General features: G+C 41.8%; 1 protein-coding gene across 15 annotated transcripts in view; it reads left to right on the top strand.

Moving 5' to 3' along the window:
• The first annotated feature begins 227 nt into the window (after positions 1 to 227).
• The window catches only part of LOC113037695 (protein 4.1-like), a 75,404-nt gene continuing 56,561 nt past the window's right edge, over positions 228 to 19,070 (top strand). For 9 of the 15 annotated variants that reach the window (XM_026195019.1, XM_026195017.1, XM_026195013.1 and 6 more), the window contains exon 1: positions 229 to 389. The gene's annotated coding sequence lies outside the window, so the exon portion shown is untranslated. Of the gene's footprint in view, positions 390 to 19,070 lie in introns of all 15 variants that reach the window. The other 6 variants (XM_026195024.1, XM_026195023.1, XM_026195016.1 and 3 more) reach the window with 2 other exon arrangements.

The following is a 19,070-nucleotide window of genomic DNA, read 5'->3' as shown; positions in this document are numbered from 1 at the left end:
CTAGTTTTCTTCTCGTGTTGCTTTAATCATATCCACTAGTGAGCGCTGTTTCTCTTTAAGTCCTCAGTCTTCGTCGAGGTTCCTTTTGTAGTCAACATCCTTATTATAAACAACTCTCAAAGCCCACCAATTGAATGCGAGAATTTCAAACAGACAGCGAGTCCCGCCAATGACACCTCGAGTTCGATTTCCGCTAGCCAATCAGCGACGCGGAGGCGGGCTCCAGTGCGCTCGTAGAGGGGAGGGTTCGCATGTCTCACTACGTTGGCTTTTCTCCCAGAAAGATTTCGGTGTGGGAATTTCAATTTTACATTTCTGAAACTGTCGGAGGATCTTTAACCGGAGACCACATCCTCAAAGTTTCGCCGAGCGCGTCTAGACTGCAAAAGGTACGGCGATTTTGGCTGTTTTTAATCATATCAGCAGTGTTTTTGTGTGTGTATATTTCCAAAAGCTGATTCCACAAGGAGCTGACTGAGGAGAATTTTATTATGAGCCGTTAGTCTGATGTCACGTCGTTCAAAAGATAACGCCGATAGCTGCGAGATTAATACTCGATTAACTCAACAGTGAGGCTTCTTTCTGGCGGGCAGTGTTTGGGATGGTCACTCTGTGAATCTGTGTCTCGAATGATTCGTGTAACGATGATTTACAGCCCGTCGTGGGCTGTTCGCATTGCTGTGGTGTTTGGAAATGTCGTTAATCCAGCGAACCCGACGTGTGTTCCGTTACAGTAAATGTGTGCGCTGCACAATATGTGACATATGGACAGTTCTCAAATCCCATATGGCGTCTTTATGTAACGATGTAATCTCCAGTCGAGATGTTTACACCGATCACTGCTGTTTGTCTGCTTTAACAGCGCTTTACCCGCCTGAACTCTTTAACTGCTTCACTCATCTGGATGTGACGCTGCATAACATCAGCGCATTTTCAAGCGACTGGAAGCAGTTAAAATCCTCTTACCGTGTTTTTGTTTGAGGTTAAAATTCAGTGGCACGTGGCTGACGCGAGGCTCACAGCCCTGTGTGTGTGCGTGTGCGCGAGCGTTTCTCTGACGCCAAAGCTTCAGTCCAGATGTGCTCTTTTTACATCACACACTGCGAGCGACGCGACGAAACGTCGCTTTATTCGCGTCGCAAGCACGTTTCACCGAAAAAAGCACGCCTCAAAGCTGTTGTTATTTTTTTCTCTACTTTAAAAATGTAGTTGCTGCAAGCCTGTTATTTTATTCTTAAGCTCATACTCTGTTTAAAAATGTAGTAGGTTTACACGATTTAAAAACATTAAAGATAGTAACTGTTGTTTTTTTGGCAGGCATTATGGACAGCCTGGCCTTTTTTTGTTCTGAAGGCCAGTCCTAATTTCTTTAGTTGACCCTTCACCAAAGTGCTGGAGCAGATCGTTCACCCTGTTCTGTCATATTTCCTCTCCCTCAGATTGTTTCAAACATATGAATTTATTTCTGCTGAACACACAAGACAACTTTTTGATGAATGATAGTAACCAAACAGCTTGTCCACACTGACTTCTAAAACGTATTTTTTCCATACCATGGAAGTCAATGGCTACCGTCAACTGTGTGGTTACCCAGATTCTTCAAAATATACTTTTGTGTTTAACAGAAGAAAGAAACAACACAAGGGTGAGTAGATGTATTTATGGGTGAGCTATCTTGTTTTATGGCCAGTGATTTTGGCGCCGAACACTTTTGATTTAAAATATTTCCTGAAAGTCCCTCGGAGGTCTTTAGTTCTCTGTTCTTGATTCACGGTCAAATGACATGCAAGTAAACTAATAAAATATTTAAGGTTTTTTTTTTTAGTATGTGTACATTTTTATTTTATTAAAATAAATGTTAATAAATGGAGTTATTTTGATATAACTTTTTTGATGGAATGAATCATTTGATGTCTGTTGTGCACCAGATCATGCAGTGTGAGTTAGTGTTTCTGCATGCAGCACGGGATCTTAACCCGGACTGCACGGGACACAAGCAGATACTCTCATCACACCGTGCACACAGTATGAAACAGTGCTTCATCTCAAAGTGCATGTGATGGTGTGATGCAGACTGTTTTTCCTGTGTGAATCACACTGTTGTAAAGCTTCTTTCTAGTTCTGTCTAATGCATGTGCAGCTCTGTATCGCAGTAGAAGATGTTTGCATTTGTAAGTGTCAGTGTGGATCATGTGATGTGTGTACGTGCTAATATTTGACAAGAAACAGCCACTAAAAGAGTGAATGCACGGTTTCGTTCCCATTACACTGTCGCAGGACTTCAGGGCTAGTTTTGACCATGTGAAACGACACGTCATGTGGACCGCGGCACCCGATTGAAGGGATTATTAGTGTGTGCTCGAGTGTCAGGGTTTTGGTGGAGTATGGATCTCTATTGGGTGAGCTGTGAAGGTTTTACCCCCAATTGGACAGTTTTCTGCTCCCTGAGTCCACCGGTGAAGCTTTATCCCCAGACCATCTGTCAGACCTGTGCAGCGTCCCTTCAGTGCGCGCACACACACACACACACACAATTTCACATCCGGTCTGCTGTGCATCTTCACTCGTGTGTCATAAGTGCACATGGGCCATGGTTTAAGTGTGAAAATCATTGTCACTGTTTTGGTTTGTTAGCTTGTGTTTTTAGACTGGTTGTTCACTGCATTGGGAGAATGCTGCATGCTAGTCAGTTATACAGCCACAGTGCTGTATAATTGAAGTTAATTTCATCTGATCTGCTTCAGGTTGATGTTACTATATTAGCACACAGTATCATTTTCTTCTGCTTGGTAACTGTGACAGATCTTAACTGCGTTGTTTGGGTCTCCCACATGTCACCCTGCAACACAAACCTATAGTTTCATCAGAGCATCACTGAAGCTGTTTTCATCTAAGCTGCACATTTATGGAAAACATTTAGCATTTCTGTGCCATGAGTTTATTTCCTGATGGGAACAGATTTGGAGAAATGTTATCATTCCCTCCCCTGCTCACCAGTGGAATGAGAGCTTCCAGCTATAATATGAGTCTATAATCCATAATAAAGTCCATCTCCTGTTGTCTCTCGCATCAAAATCCAGACACATACTGTCTGCTTGATCTGTGCAGATTTCTCTCCTGATTCAGAACATAGCACTTTTTCACTGGAGGAAGTGTTATTATGGATAATGGACTCCTATTTTAGTTAAAAGCGTCTAAATGCTGGATTTGTTTAATCTTTGGTCTGATGGACTGGAGTGCTGTGGATTATTGTGATGTTTTTATCAGACTCTCATTCTGACGGCACCCATTCACTGCAGAGCATTCATTGCTGAGACACTGATGCAATGTCATATTTCTCCAAATCTGATGTAGAAACAAGCTCTTGTAGATCTGGGATGACCTGATATTTTCATGTGATCCCTGGGAGCAGTGTTCAGGTGACTGCAGCGAGGTCTGGAGAGCTGTCTGTCAGAAGTTGTGGGTGTTTGTTGTCTATGTGCTCTGGGTCTCTGAGCGTCCCAGCTGACATCACCCTTTGACTTATCATTAACTGGACAGAGATACATGTCTCTTCATACAGACACAAGCATCATAAACAACATCAGCTCAGTCACAATACCCAGTCATAAAACTGAAATGTTCTGTATAGTATGGAGTGTCAGAGAATTAGCAGTGTGTATGTGAAGTCTGCATGTGCTGCACTGAACATAATGAAACACAGACGCTCGTCTGCTTCTCCCTGGAGGAACACATGACCTGCAGAGATTTCATTTGAGCTCTTCACCACAACCAAACCAAAGAATTCATCACACACTTTATATATCAATGCTTTCATTTAAACTACTATATACACGTCTGTTTTGCAGCATTTTGTTTGTCAAAAATGAAAGTAATTGATTTGATGTAGATTTTAGAAGATTGATTAAATCTTTTAAAAGTTATTCATGTAGACGATTTTTTAATAATTTTTTATAAAACATTTATGTAAATCATCTTACCCAGTCCAGAGAGATTAAAACAGACAGTTCAACTGATTAGACACCCGATTACAAATAGAGTCCGACCGATAATAATATCATAATATCACCATGTATCATTAATCATGTCATTATTAGAATTAGAATTATAATAAACAGGGATCTCCTACATAGGCAAAAATGTATAAAATTATAATATATATATATATATATATATATATATATATATATATATATATATGTCAAGCGATAGGTATGACCTATTACCTACTTATATTTAACAATATTATTACAAAATTTTCCTGTTATGTCTGTAAAGCTGCTTCGAAACAATCTGTAAAAAAGAAAGAAAAAAGCCAGTGTTCAGCTCACATTTATTTACATGTCCCCTCTGGTTTAATCATTTCTGACGCACCTACTGTAGTTACTGTAACTGCACTATATTTGCTCTCACAGACACATTCACAACGGACCCGTATATCTTCTCCTCTTCTCTTTGTGCAGGGAAGCGACGAGTACGCGGTGCGACACGCCCGTTTTTTGATAGTAATGATAGCCCGTCCGCACCGCATCGAGTTAAAAACATCTCAACTTTTCAGAATGCCGCAAGCGCACCGCGGGTCATGTGACAAGAACTAACCAATCAGCTTCATCCTTTCCCGTAACAACGTTGAAAACTGAGCCAAGATTAAAGAACAGCTGTTCATAGCTGTATATGGATTGCCATTTTGAAATAAATTCAGCAGCAGAGCTACTGCGAGCGATTTTTAGTGCTGCAAATCCATTTATCCTTTGCTGAAATTTCCGCCTCTTCATGGAGAGAGCAGGTCATGGTTGCTTAGCAAAGGCAGACGCCTCAGGGGCGCTTCTGCCCGAGCGCTTTGGAAAGAAGCAGAAAGCGGCGCGCCTAGCGTTTTCCACGCATTTTTAGGCGCGATATGTGAACGGCCCCTTACGCGGTCATTATGTGGGAAACACTGCAGATATATTTCGAATAAGATAAACACTAAAGTTATAGTTTGACCTCTTATTAACGTTCGCGCTCTTCCACTGATAAACATGGTATTAGCTTTGTGGCTAATATAATATAGCAATGCATTAGCGGCTGTAAGTGATGTTACAGAATATTTAGAAGTGATAATGATAGGACCGTTAGCTAGAACTACCACAGCATTTTTATATACAGTGTATGAACTAAATCATCTCACATGACGAATGACAGACTCACCGTATAAACAGTACATCTCTTGTGGCTTGGCTGATTGCTTTCTTCTATAGTGGAGTTGCAGACTCTCTGCAACTGCGGAGCTCCCTCTGGTGGGCAAACTATGCAACACTCATAACATGAGAGAAGCATGAGACTCTGTTTCTCATGTAGATTAAATGCAATAAGCTCATATTCAGCTGAAAATATCGGCCGGCCGATATATCGGTCGGGCTCTAATTACAATTTAAAGGGTCATGAAACTCCAGACTGCTTTTAAAGAGACTTTAGCTTGTGTTTGTGTTGCATATCATAGAAGACAATGTTAGCATCTTTTAATTTTAATTGTTGGAGAAAACTGGTTAATTTTAAGATCTTTTTGTGTGCCATTTTCATCTTCCGGGTTTAAAATCTACATTGTGTTGATGTCACTGTATTTGTGACTGTAGTACATTGACACATCGGTGTGTATTAAATTATTAATGAGACTGTGTGTTCTTATCCTATGAGAAGACGCTTTGCTTAATTATTCACAGCAGCATGTGCTGATTTGCTGTGACAGACGCTTGAGACTGAGATGACGTCCCACACATTAACTGAGAGAAACACTCATGGATCGAAAGAGAGCGTTTGCTCTTTCGTTTTGTAATAAGAGTTTGGCACAAATGCGATTCTGTCATGAGTGTAACCGGTTTTACAGCTCCTTGACACAACCCATCAAAAGCTTTATATAAACGCCACAGAATAAGCTTTAAATGTTATCAGCGGTGCAAGCGCATTATATATGTTTTCGACGCAGAGTGTGAATCGGCTGTGCATTTATCGGTGTTTTTAACTGGATGGGGTGAACTGAAACTGTCTGTCTCCTCTCTTCCCCCTCCGCTCCTCTGCACACCATGTAGTGTGAACTAACCCGTGCTCAAATGGTGTTCAGTGACCCTTTAATTAAACCTCTAAAACAGTGAAAAATATATATATATGACCGATTCAAAAGTGCCATGATAAACCATCATTGTCTTCATAGCCTGAGTTTTTAATAGCAGCTGTTGCTGAGAGCAGTGTTTCCTCTCACATCACTGCACTGAAGCGTTCTGCTCTGGTGTTTAATAAGCTGGGTGGAAATGGGGACAGGTCTGAGGGTGCGTTTCCTGTAGGACTCTGGGGCATGCTGGGACAGTGATTGCTTAACCATTCGGAAGGGTTGTGGGAATATCTCTGTGAGAGCTACTGGTGTTACATCATGCAGCAAGACTTCAGTCCAGTTCAGCTCTCACCAAACCAGTGGATCTCATGAAGATGGGGTCTGATGAGCTGTCTGAGTGACATGTACAGCTCACTCAGTGACAGTAAGACCGTACCAGAGCGGATCAGCTGTTCTTTCAGACTGATTAGAAGGAGAGCAGAGGAACGGCTCGGGGTTTGGCCCGCTCCCAAGCGTAGTTAAAAACGGCTTATCCGCAGGACGCCAGTTTAGAGAGCCAACCTTTCACCTGAAGCACAAGAGAAGAAGTCATCTGGATAAAATGTGCTGCTCCTCAGATCACGGTGCTTGATAGCAGTTGAAAGAGCGGCTCGCTCGTGTCCTGAAGAGTGCTGCTGGATCTGTCTGGACTGGAGGAGGCTCTGGAGGGAGAAATGAAGCACTTGTACTTAGAAATAGTTAGCTTTTTATGGATTACAGTATATGTTATGACCAAGAATGAAACAGCTTTTAGTAACCACAGACCTTATTTCAAATGTTTAGCCAAAACCCATCGACACTGGATGTGGAAGTGTTAAAATGCATCTTTTGACTGCAGCTCTGTCCAGAACGGTGATGATCACGTGATGATTGTGTGTTCAGATCTGCACATCTACATCTGATCTCCTTACCTTTATTTTCAGAAGGGATTCGATCCCAATCCAATGCAGCACAGATCAGTTTTTAAAACTTCTGTGTGTTGACCACATCATTCTTTTGTGAATTCTTAAATCTGCTAAACATCTGCTAAACAAAGAAAAAATAACAAATGAACAAAATCTGTGATAAAGATACAATTATAAATTAGGTTAGTGGATAGTTCAGCAGCAAAATATACTCTGGAAAAATCACGAGTGCACAATTTGATCAAATCTAAGCATGTAGTGAGATCACTTTTATTTCTTCCCCACTAAATAATGTTAAGATTGACTGTGTTTCTGACCAGGGACTTCTGTGTATTTCTATCATGTTTCTATTCAAATCCTGAAGATTTGGGGTGTCCTGTAAACACAGATGTTTTGAGTGTGAGCTGGTTTATTTCTGCAGCTCTGTTTGGTGATGATGACGTGGCAGAAATGAAAGCTGTGTGTGTGTGTGTGTGTGTGTGTGTGCAGTAAGCTGAACTCAAGTTTACCTCGGTGAAGGGTTACTGAGGTGATGTGTGCACCTGTGTGGCGCTGAAGCCCTCCCAGTGAGACCAGTTCGTTCCGCTCGCTGCACTAACGAGAGACCAGAGCGGAGCACAATAGGCATTCAGAGCTGACAGCACATCTCAATCCATGCTCTGTGTGTGTGTGTGTGATCTCTTTGTCTGATTTTCTCCTTGTCAGGGCTGATCAGGCCTCTATGTGAACAGCTTTATTCTGCTGTTCCTCTCTCAAATCTCAAACCAGTGTGAACTTGACACATGCTCTGGTTTGTGACTCGTTTTCTCTGGTGTCAGATCTGTCTCTACCAAACACTGAATGGTCATTACACAGTAATATAGTATATATATAAATGGCCATAAATACTGTGTTCTGCAAGTTAAGATTAGAGAGAAAGACATGAAAAAACATATTTTGCTGGCAGCTTGTCAACCTTGATCATGAGAATCATATCTTTTTTTTTGTGGTCGTTATGTTTGCTTCAGTCATTTTGATTCAAACCAAGCAGACCAGGATTTTGGTCCGTGTAGTGAATTTGCATGAGTGACTCAAACATATCAAACATTTTTCATCCTTGTGTAAAATTCCCAGTCATGAGAACTCTGATGGGAATGACTGGATTTTGCCTGTGAAATTTCACCGAACATCAGTAAATGCAGTATGCAATCCTGACAGCTGGCAGCTGAAATGACTATAGCAGTCCAAACTCAAAATATTGTTTCTCCGCCCCTCCTCAGACTCGGTCGCCAGATTGAGGAAGCGCTGTAAGGCGATGAGTTGATTTATCTGTTTTAGATCCGGTAGTATCTGTGACCTCTGACCCAGTTCGTTTGTTGGCTTCCATGGCTGCAGTACGCTGTGTTTTCCACCAACTTGGCAACCCGGGTGGAGTCCCACAAACCAAAACAAAAAGACATTTCAAAGCAGAATAACTGGCAACAAACAAGCATGTGATCTTAACCTTTTTCCTAAATATCTGCAAGCATATTATGGTGTTTATGCAAACAAATGAGACACACAGCAGCTGTAAGACATCAAACAGAATGGCATCAGGACTGTTTCTGAGCACATCTGTAGATCTGAATGGTGTTTGATGGCTCAGGAGTGACACACTGGAGCTTTTCATAATGTGATTGATGTTGTGTTGGGCTCCTCTGTAATCTCTGATGTTGGAATCAGACGGATGCCAAATGGACGATATGAACATTTTGAAGAGGTTTTTTTTCACAAGGCTGTGTGGGACAGATGGCAGCACAGATTACAAAAAGTGTTTGCTCATGGGATGATTTTCCTCTTAAACCTCATTAACAAATGTCTGTATGTCTTAACCTGGAACGGGTGGATGATGAACAAATCTGAGCTCTACTAGTAGTAGATTTCTTGAAAATAAAAAGCTAAGTTTTTAATGTTTGCAGTGTAGAGGGTTGTTAATGTTCGTAAACTCTGGGAGAATCTCCCTGTGGTGCTGGAAGAGGGGTTTCTTTGAGCTGAGCTCCTCTTTTCCTGAGGCACATCTTTAGCTGATAGGTTCATCAGTGTTGGAAGTTTAAAAAGACGGTCAAGATCAGTGCTGATCTGAGCTGTGTGCATCTGGACTCACACCCTTGACTCGTGTTCTTGTGTTTGAGTCCTCCAGTCCTCGGTGGATCCACGTGTGTCCCAGCACCGCCTCGGATGATGTCATCATGTCAGATAGCAGGTCCATCCAAACAGCTGGAAGTGTTCGGCTGCTGATCTCACGCTGGAGCCGCTCGAGCGTTGATGTGATTGTGTGTGTGTGTGTGTTTACATCGGTCTTCCTCTCATTGATCAGCTCAAGATGTCCACTGAGATCAGTCCAGCTGTCAGCTGGGAAACTTCACTCTTCACTAGAGCCGTGTGAAGCAGTTCAGGGGGATCAGATCTCAACAATACAAGTCCTTCAACATTGAAAGAGTCACTAGACTTTGGATCTGAGCCCAGTTTAATGATGTTTCTCCATAAAGAGAAATTTGTGCTCACATATTCTGCTCTGTGCTTTGAATCCTGCAGGACAACATTTCTTGTGTTTCCTCTGTCACACTGGATGAAGTTTTTTCCACTGAGCTCATTGCAGTGACATTTTCAGGTCACTGTCCTGGGAAAAATATCATCGCTCCCCCTCTCTCTCTCTCTCTCTCTCTCTCGCTCTCTCTCTCGCTCTCGCTCTCCCTCTCTCTCCCTCTATCTCTGTCTCTCCCTCTCTCTGTCTCTCTCTCTCCCCCCCCTCTCTCTCTCTGTCTCTCTCTCTCCCTCCCTCTCTCCCTCTCTCTCCCCCCCCCTCTCCCTCTCCCTCTCCCTCTCTCTCTCTCTCTCTCTATCAGTGATGGCTATAGAGGCAGTCTTCATGGGCATCTCACTAGGTTTTGGAATGTAAACCATGTTAAACCGCATTTGCTGCATTTATGTTTTTGCTGAAACTTTCAGATATTTTGATATTTTCAGGGATTGTGAAATATTTTGTTTGCCTAAACCCCAAATATGATGATGATGCTTGAGCTTTCAGGCCCATTTACTGTATACTGTGAATAAATTAAATTTGTTTTAAAATATTAAAACTGCAGCATACAAAAAGCATTAAAATATTGTCTGAATGCAGTTGTAATTGCATCTTTGTTGGAATAATGCAAGTCAAGAGGATTGGGGTAAAATCCCAAAAAACCCCATCAGGATTGGAGTCAAAACTGAACTACATCTGTTAGGATTGTTGCGGTTAAAGTGTAACAATTGAGTGTTATTGGCATATTAAATATGAATGGAAAGGTGTTAGTCCAGTGAACATATAAAAACAATTTCATTTTTATTTCCTACTATCTAAAATCTAGTCTGATTGCTGAGTGGTTTTCAGACAGTAGAACAGAATGGTAATCAGATTCAGTGTTACAATCATTGCATGTAACATTATATTATTAATATCTTGAGCTTTCTGTCAGGTCTTCTGCTGAATCTCGATCTTCTTTGATATGATGCAGTGATTCTCCTGATGGCAGCGTGTTGGAGCTGCAGGAGTTGTTTGATGAGAGATCGTGAAACACACACACGCACACACACACACACACACAGAGGTCGCAGACTCGCGGGACACTCGCTCCTCAAATGCGCATGTTTAAACGCGTCATGAATAATTCAGTTCTCGCTGGAGTGGAGTGTATTCAGGGATGTTTCCAGTTTATTTAAAACTCTTAAATGAGGGCAATTTGTTCCAGCCCAGCGGGTGCGATCGTGCAGATCCAGTGTGTGTGTGTCCTCTCGCTGTGACCTTCTTTTATTGCTGCTGAGTTGACATGACACACACTGCATGCGTAACCAGGAACTGACCGTCTCCATAGCAACCCTGAGCCCCGGCAACTGGAAGGGGCAGCGAAAGACAAGAGAAAGCGTTTGTCTCTGAGCTGTCCAACACTGATCTTAGTAAGAAATGGCTGATGTTTGTAGATGCTGCAGCTGTGGACTGACGAGAGGCTTCCCAGAAATATCAAATTGGTGATCCAAGATGTCGATGAGTTTGTTTCTTCAGCAGGTTTGGAGAATGTAGCATCATCAGTGGATGTTTCTCTGCTAGTGTCACGGAGCAGGTGTGCTACAGATACATGGTGTTATTATAGACGCGGCACACAGCAGGCGCTTGTTTCTATCTGTGCATTTGTAGAGGGAGATAAAATGACAAGAGTGCACATAAACTTGGTAAATCAATATAAACAACATTTATTCACAACACATTGACTGTGTAATCACTGGCACAGTGTACAATTGTGGTTTTTGCATTTAATATTCCTAGGACTTAAGGCCCATTCACACCAAGCACGATAACTATAAAGATAACGATAAAGACATTTCTCAGTCCACACCACAACTATAACGATAAAGGCACAGAGAAACAATATCTCTGGAATCACTTTCAGAATTATTTTTTCCTGATGAATGATAAAAACATTGCCAACCAATCAGAATCAATCCTGCTGTAATGAGCTCCAGAATTTAAAGAATTTCTAAGTGTGCGCTTAGAATACACAGACAATATCGTTCGCAGGTGTGGACGCTAATATCGTTATCTTTATAGTTATCGTTCTTGGGGTGAACGGCCCTTAAGGCTGATAATCACTCCTCCACAACCGTGCTGGCATCCACAGGAAGGAATTAACCTGCCAGCCTCCTCAGGTGAGCGTGAGCTGCTCGTGGTCAGTGTCCAAGACCTCCAGCTCAGAAACCTCACCTCAAGCTGACGCATCAGGTCATTAAGTAGGGGACCATTACCTGATTTAAAACTTGAACGAATGTATTAAATGAATGAATGAAAAGGAAAAGTGATCAGAGATGTTTTTGTAATGACCTCCAAACGAAACCTCCTCCAGAGTTGCTGCCTGTCTCCACCTTTTGGTTGTTTCCTCCTGTCCTTCTCCTGCTCAGTGGAAATGGTGAAAGCACCCAAGCTGGCTGGGTCATCCAAATACTGGATCAGCTTTGACCAGCATGACCAGGAACCTGAAGCATTTCAAATGATCTTCAGTCAAATGTCTTCTCTCACTTGCTTTGCTATTGCAAACTGTTCCTTGAAGGCCAAGAAGTCCACGTCTTCCTTTTGGAAGATCCTGGAGAGACGAGCCAGGTGTGAGCTGCAGGTGAAGAGCAGCTATGAAGCAGTATGTAAGGAAGGAATAAAGTCCTTTAGCTGTAGGACATTTCCTGACTTCTGCCTCCTCAGCCTAAACTGTCAGTGCTAGTGGTCAGCATTGGTGATGTATTATGTTAGTGTTGGGTGATATGGTCATTTTTCAGATCGTTATATGGTCAGCCCGTGAGATCGACGATACATGATATTATCGTGCATGTGTGGAGCAAGAGAGACTCTTTGTTCTTGTCGTAGCAGAACTATCTGGTGTTTTAAACCGTGCAGGTGCACGAGAGAGAGACTATGGAATCACCAATAATTAAAAAAATACACTTTCAAACATACTGATAAACTAACGTTAAATATAAAATACTGTATTTAAAACAGTTAGTTCATATATAGTCGGATGTATTACTACTTCTTGTGGACATTACAAATGTCTGGGAGCGCTCTGGTGGTGCAAAAATGTATTACAACTAAATTCAATGCACGCCATTGAGGTCACTTAACCGAGCAAAATGTTTCACTCGGTTACGCAATTTTTAACAGTTAATCGGTTAACCGGTTAACCATGGACACCCCTAATGTCAACGGTGAAAATCAATAGTAGATTTATTTTAAAATCCAACAGTTTGACACTAATATTGGGCATAAACGAACACGTTAAATATAAAGTATTAAAGGGGGGGTGAAATGCTCGTTTTCACTCAATCTCCTGTTAATCTTGAGTACCTATAGAGTAGTACTGCATCCTTCATAACTCCAAAAAGCCTTTAGTTTTATTATATTCATAGGAGAAAGATAGTCTGTACTGATTTTTCCCAGAAAAACACGACCGGCTGGTGGCGTGACGTGTGGGCGGAGCTAAAGAATCACGAGCGTCAGTAGGCTTTTGCGTTGAGAGCATGTGGAAGCTGTGACATTACCGTGAGGAAAAAAACATCATCCAAATCAAACCATGGCTTACAGTCAGATTCAGCCGTTTATTTATGATCCAGAATCAGATCCCGAGGCTGAAACTGAACGAGAGCAGCATCAGCAACGACTCGCTCCGAGCGGGGCTCGAACCCGGGTCTCTGGCATGGGAGGCGGACGCACTAACAAGGAGGCAGAGATATTTGAAGCAGTTTTACTCCCCGCCTGCGGTTCCAACACACGATCGTGACCCTTTTTCGTTGGGACTGCATTATCCTTAAGAAATAAACGATGTGCAAATCCGGCGTCAAACTGGGCCTTGTTTGTAAAACAAGCATCTTCGAAATGCAGGGAACAAACACAAACACTTGCACAACTCCGTTGATGCTCGGTAAAAATAAACTCCATCCACTGGTCCCTTAATGCTGTTTCTCTTTTGGTAATCTGTGCAGGGTTGTCTTGCCCTGGCAACCAAAAACACACTTCTTTTGTGACATTTGGCGACGCTCTCGCTCTGATCAGTGAAGTCTGTTGTGCTCTCAGTGCTCTGCTATACGGGAGCGCGCTCTTCCGGCAGAAGTGCCTCAGGACCCATATAAGGAAATTCCGCTCCATCTAACGTCACACAGAGCCATACTCGAAAAAAACTTTCCCAAACTTGTGACAAACCGGAAGTAGTATTTTTGGAACAGAAATACTCCTTCAAACGTACAACTTAATTTTTGAAACTTTGTCCATGTTTAGCATGGGAATCCAACTCTTTAACAGTGTAAAAAACTCAGTATGCATGAAATAGCATTTCACCCCCCCTTTAACTAACCAGTGCACATTTTTGTAAAACCTCTTCAGTTTTTCTTCAGCTTGTGTGCTGACATCATGAGGGTCAGGTGGGCGGGTCTGAGTACTGAACCAGTAATATCGGTCTGCTTTAATAATCCAGTCAAATCCTGATGGTTGAGCTCATGAATACTGTCAGGGTTTGTGAATATCACTAGCAGTCTTGTGTAAGCTGATTTACACACTCCCTTGATCACACACACTGATGGATGTGGTTATGAATGAGCTACACACACACACACACACACGCACGTTACAGTCCTCTCTCCAGTGTCCTGCAGCCTGAGTTTATTACCTCATGAGTGTGTGTGTGAGTGTTGACCCAAACCGTCTGTCCCTGATATGTGTGTGTGTGTGTGTGTGTGTGTTTATGCACTGGAATCACATTTTGCAGGTGAAAGCAGCTGTAAACCCATTACAGTAACTTGATTTAGAGCGACCTGAATCTGTTTCTGTGTCTGTGTGCTCTCAGAGTGTGTGTGTGTGTGTGTGTGTGTGTGTTTTTCATACCTGTGTCATGATTAGGGTTGCAAAAAGGTGGAAAATTTCCAGTGATTTAAGTCTCACAAAACAACTTTGTTCTTCCAAAAGAGGACACAACTAGAAATCAGTGGTTAAGTTGTATTTCAACACTGTTCCAGAACAGTTCAACCCAAATATTGTGAGCAGCACATTTTTACGGAGGATGAGGAAAGTTTCTGTGAGAGTGGCCTACGACGTAAAGTTTTATTAACAAATTTTGGGAGGAGTATGCACCGATAATCAACACGGCCAGTTCACTATCAATAACCACAGTATCCAACCACCAGGAGAGAACAGCTATAAATAATCATATCAGCCTTGGCTTTCTCCTCTCTAGTCTTTCAGCATCCCTCCACCGGTGACCCGTTCCTCCGGGAGGAGCGCTCAGTGTTCGGGATGATGCCGAGCTCAGAGACCTCTCCCTGAGCATCACTCCAGACACCAATTCTGTCCTTCTCTCTTTATGATCATCAAACTGGTGTCTGTTTCTGTAAAGTGGGACAGTTCCATATTTGTGAGGACAGTCTGTAAGTACGTTTACATATGTAAAGAATTATCCACTGATGGTTCAGACGTGAGTTTTGAGCAGTGTAGAGTAGAGCTTGTTCGTTGTTTCTCCCATCATTATGTTTCCGCAGTGTGATACACAACACAGCGCGTAATAAGACTTAATAAGTCATTATAATCAGTATTATAATAATATGTAATCAGTCCCCACTGGATGCTATAAATGCCTTGTTTGTGATGGTTTTATTGGTTTTGTCTTGTTGTGCTGGGAGACATGTCACAGTGTGGTGAGGGGCGTAACATATTCGTCATACACTTGAGGGATTCGTCCAATCACAACACACTGGATAGCTGTCCAATCAGAGCACACCTCGCTTTTCAGAACGATGAGCTTAAAAAATATATACCGACGTGTTTCATAAAGGCAGAGCATAGAACAGAAACAATAATGTGCAGTATGTGTTTTTGAACCTTAAACCTCGTAAACACATTGCATTACACCAAATACACCAAATAATGTTCTTTTTAGCAATGTCATATGACGTTATATGATCCAATAAGTTAATGTAATGAAAAATAGTAGTTCCATGTAGTTAATTGGTTGAACAAATGAATCAGAAGTTATCATAACTGAAAGACTGATGGGAGTTGTTTTGTGTGTTTCAGTGTAGAGTTGTAGTTTATAGGTGTGTGTGTGACAGCAGAGGATCAGGTGACTTGAATCACTTCTCTCTTCATTGATTTGGTGTGATGAAGTGAGCGGAGCAGCAGAACAGCTGCTAACACAGTTACTGACGGCCGTAGAAACACTGCTGGTTCAGGGTTTAGCAGGTTTCTCTGTAGGCGGAGATCGCAACAAGACTGCAAACCAGCTGAGCAGTAAAGTGGCACTTGTGAAATTGACCAGCACAATAATCCTGCAGCACATGTAACACAGGTGCAGACTGTAGTTTTATGAAGAGCCGTCTCTGAGAGCGGTTCAGTGTGTGTGAGGCGATGAATCGAACACGAGCTCTCACAGCGTCTGTCTGAGAGCTGCCAATCAACCAGAAGACCAGTGTTTTCTGTGTGCCACGCTCAACACTCTGTACATCATTACTACATGATGCTCAGACGTACTTGGAAGGTGAATATATTGTTCATTGCATTTTCATAGTTTTTTTCCATACATAATCTAGTCCTAATGTTCAGAAGAGGAAACTAAGACAAAAGACATTTGCGTCCTTCAGTTTGTTACCTTGTATCTTGTGATCATTCAAACAGATTACATTTCTCTAATGCGTCAATTAGTTATGAACAACTTCTCAACAAATTAACAAATGATTTATTTAATTTACTTTATTTAATTTCAACCCATCACAAAATAATAGAAAAGGAATCTATGTCAAGGCTTTATTGCTCTGTAATGTGTGTGTGCTCTCATGCAGAGGCAGTGCTGCTGTTGTGTGCTTATCATGAGAAATGTTTGCTTTCAGAGCTTTAGTCACACACAGATATGAGATCCATGGCTTTAGATGTCATTCAGACCAGATCACACAATAGATGCCAGAGCAGGACACCTGCACGATCACACACACACACACACGCACAGACACACACACAGACACACACACACGATCACACACACACACACACACACACGCACACGCACACACTGATGACCATTAGAAGAGGGCTGGGCTTTATGGCCAAAACTATTATTATAAAACAGTAGTTTTTCCCTTATCAATATTATCCCAATATTAATTTCCCATTAACAGGGAAGGAAATGCTTTTCACATGTCAGACCTTGAGAATGAATGTAAACTTGTTTTTTCACATTTAAAATACCTTTTAATTGAGGACCACATGAAATGCATTTTATTTTCCCACATTCTGTTTTCCATTTAATTTATTAAGCCTATTTATTTAATACAAACGTATTATTTAAAATGGTTTCATGAGATATTAATTAATAACATATAATAAAAATATTAAAACATTAGATATGCACAGTATTATTGGCAGAATCGGGTGATAATGGTTTGAAGTCTGAATGTTGGCATCGGCCCGATATGAAAAATAATGTGTGCATGTTTTGCAGATAAGAGGAGTACATTAACTCACATGTGCTCAGGGTGTGCTCGTGATTACTGTATTTTCTGCACTATAAGGCGCACTTAAAGGCTGTGTTGCAGGGTTAATTTGTTAACGAATTTGTGCAATTTGCTTGTTGGTAATAAACATTTAAACTGTTATCCATTGTATTTTTATGTGGTTGGGTATCACAAAACGGAATATGGGTTTGCGATTGTCATCGCATCTCGTGCGCCACTGATAAAGGCCAAAGTATAATTTGACTGTCCGCATGATGTAATTATCGTCATCAAGAGGGCTCACAGACAGCCGCGCATCCGTCCATGTGGTCTGAAGAAGTGCCTGCACGTGGACGGGGTGCGCGGCTGTCAAAAGCGAGGTGAATGATGACAGAAGTGGTACTGCGTGAGGGGGGTAACATTTCCATCACACGCTTGAGGGATTCAGCCAATCACAACACACTGGATAGCTGTCCAATCAGAGCACACCTCACTTTCCAGAACCTGAGCTTTGTACAAATCATGTGTTTCAGAAGGAGAAACTATAATGTACAGTATGTGGAAAATAATGTGCTTTTTCAACCTTAAACCTCATAAACACATTACACCAAATACACAACATAATGTTTTTTTTAGCAACGTCATATGACCCCTTTAAATAATGTTTATTTTTATTCATTAATGTGTAATACGTTTTATTTTTTAAACCAATCGTACGCTCTGAAAATTTTAACTCAAGTTCGTTATTTCCAATGTGTGCGATGCGGAGGCGGTTCGACGCGCCCGTCAGTTTAAAACATCTTAACTTTTCAGAATGCCTGAACCCCCAACTGCCCACTGCTCCGGGCATGTGTGTGTGTGTGTGTGTGTGTGTTCACTGCTCCGGGCGTGTGTGTGTGTGTTCACTGCCCCGTGCGTGTGTGTGTGTGTTCACTGCTCCGTGTGTGTGTGTGTGTGTGTGTGTGTGTGTTCACTGCTCCGGGCGTGTGTGTGTGTTCACTGCTCCGGGCGTGTGTGTGTATTCACTGCTCCGGGCGTGTGTGTGTGTGTGTGTGTTCACTGCTGTATGTGTGCACTTGGATGGGTTAAATATTGGCCACGCACATTCACTTCACTTTCACTAAATTAAAAGTTGGATGAAAAGTATCTTGGATTTATTATATTAAAAAAAATATTCTTTTTAGGCCATTACTATTAAATGTAATGTCAAAATTTGTCACAATTTCTTCAGTTTAAACCAGACTTTTATTTTGATGGAAGGCTGTGTAGATCTTAGTTTCAGTGTGTATTTGACCTGTGTTTCTCAAAGTAAAGTGGTAAATCTGCTGAGGTCGCTCTGGATGTCCTCGTACAGTGAGACGAGCGTCACGTGTGATGAAACACCGAGAACACACACTCATCACACATGCACTCACTGCTGCTGTCATGTTTTCTGCTGATAGATTCATCCACATGCAGTATCGTTTCAGATGGAATTGTATTGTGATGTAAAACTATACGATTCCTCTTCTGCTGTTACTGCCCTCAGAAATAGCAACACTCAGATGTGGATGTGTTTGAGACCGACAGACAGATGGGTGCTTGTGTTTGGCTCTGGATCCTGATTAGTTTTGACAGCTTGTGTTGATTGCCATCTGCAAGCATTGCAATTTGGGGATTAGTGTGTTGGGACACACACACACACACACACACACACAGAGACAATTATCCATCCTGGTGCTTGTTCTAGACTCGCAAGGATGATGATGATGATGATGATGATCCTTGTCTTTATAAGGTTCTGATAGAGATGCATCGATCTGATTCTCAGGTTCTGTTTCGGCTCTGATACTGTTATTTTCTGCTGGATCGGGATGGATATCAGTCGGACGAGAGAAGGCTCAATATACTTACACAGATTAAATAAACTACACATCCATATCAGTTGTGTTTCGGACTGCTCTATGCAGAACTGTGACTGCATGTTGCATCATTTTGCACATGGGATGCACATAAGTGCTTTGTGCGGCGCTGTCTTGGAGCTTTTTGTATTCTAA

This window comes from Carassius auratus, chromosome 20 (assembly GCF_003368295.1).
Source record: "Carassius auratus strain Wakin chromosome 20, ASM336829v1, whole genome shotgun sequence".
NCBI lineage: Eukaryota > Metazoa > Chordata > Actinopteri > Cypriniformes > Cyprinidae > Carassius > Carassius auratus.
This window is presented reverse-complemented; position numbering and strand designations above follow the sequence as displayed.